Raw genomic sequence first — 1,025 nt, forward strand, 5'->3', positions numbered from 1 at the left:
TACACATATATATATATATATATATATATATATACATACACATATATGTATTGTCTTTGAACTGTTTAAATAAACACAACCAGTAAAATTCAAGACACAAATTCAGAGGACAAACACAGTCAGTGATGTTCAAGGTTTTTATTATCATTCACTATCCACTCTGTTGTGGGACTGCCAGGCCAAGAAGGTCAAGGGGTCAACCCCGGTGTTGGCAGCTCAGTCTCTGAGTGTTTAGTTGGCGGCAAGGATCTGGTCAACCCAACTGCGGAGCTCAGTGACACGGGCGTAGACAGCAGGAGTGGAGGTGGAGCAGCGGCTGCTTCCCCAGGACACAATACCGACCAGGGTCCAGGCGTTGTTCTTCTCACAGACCAGAGGACCACCAGAGTCGCCCTGAGACCACAACCACCCAACATTAACCATAAGTACACCGCTTCATCATATAACAAGCAGAAGAAGAACCAAATGAATCTGAATGAGACAGGGAGGTGGGCGGGGCCTCACCATGCAGGAAGTTGCTCCGGCTCCTCCAGCGCAGATCATCACATCGGAGATGTTGCTACCCCAGTGTCTCTTACACTGCTCATTGGACAGCAGGGGCAGGGCGGCCTGCTGCAGCTTGTTGGGAGTACTGGGAGCTGTGGGAGACAGAAAGCACTCAGACACACTTCTTGTGCACCTTTCAAAGTAAAAGTCTTCCTGCTGAGTTGGAGAAAACGCATCTTGGATGAAAACAGCCGGACCTGGCTCCGACTCCAGGAGCCAATCAGAGAGTCTGTTTCTCCAGGTCTCTGACGCCCCTGTCAGGTCAAACATCTGATGTAACTCACCGTTGTAGCGGGTCAGACCCCAGCCGGAGGTGACGCAGGTCATGCCATCGGCGAAGACGTCGGTGGACTCAGCGATGCAGACGGGGGACACGTTGGTGCCCAGGCGGGCGGGGGAGGCCAGTTTGATGAGGGTGATGTCATTGTTGATGGTGCGGGGGTTCCACCTGGGGTGGGTGAACACCTGTGATGGGGGTG

General features: G+C 52.2%; 1 pseudogene across 1 annotated transcript; it reads right to left on the reverse strand.

Moving 5' to 3' along the window:
* Positions 1–123: 123 nt before the first annotated feature.
* On the reverse strand, positions 124–1,017 carry LOC111649677 (chymotrypsin B pseudogene; annotated as a pseudogene). The gene is made up of 3 exons (XR_015436754.1): positions 831–1,017; positions 505–638; positions 124–393 (listed from the first exon to the last, which is right to left on the reverse strand). The product of XR_015436754.1 is annotated as a chymotrypsin B pseudogene (transcript).
* Between the last annotated feature and the right edge of the window lie 8 nt (positions 1,018–1,025).

The sequence above is a fragment of the Seriola lalandi genome, unplaced genomic scaffold (assembly GCF_002814215.2).
Source record: "Seriola lalandi dorsalis isolate HSWRI2012SDOR001 ecotype SW California unplaced genomic scaffold, Sedor1 jcf7180002051676, whole genome shotgun sequence".
Lineage (NCBI taxonomy): Eukaryota > Metazoa > Chordata > Actinopteri > Carangiformes > Carangidae > Seriola > Seriola lalandi.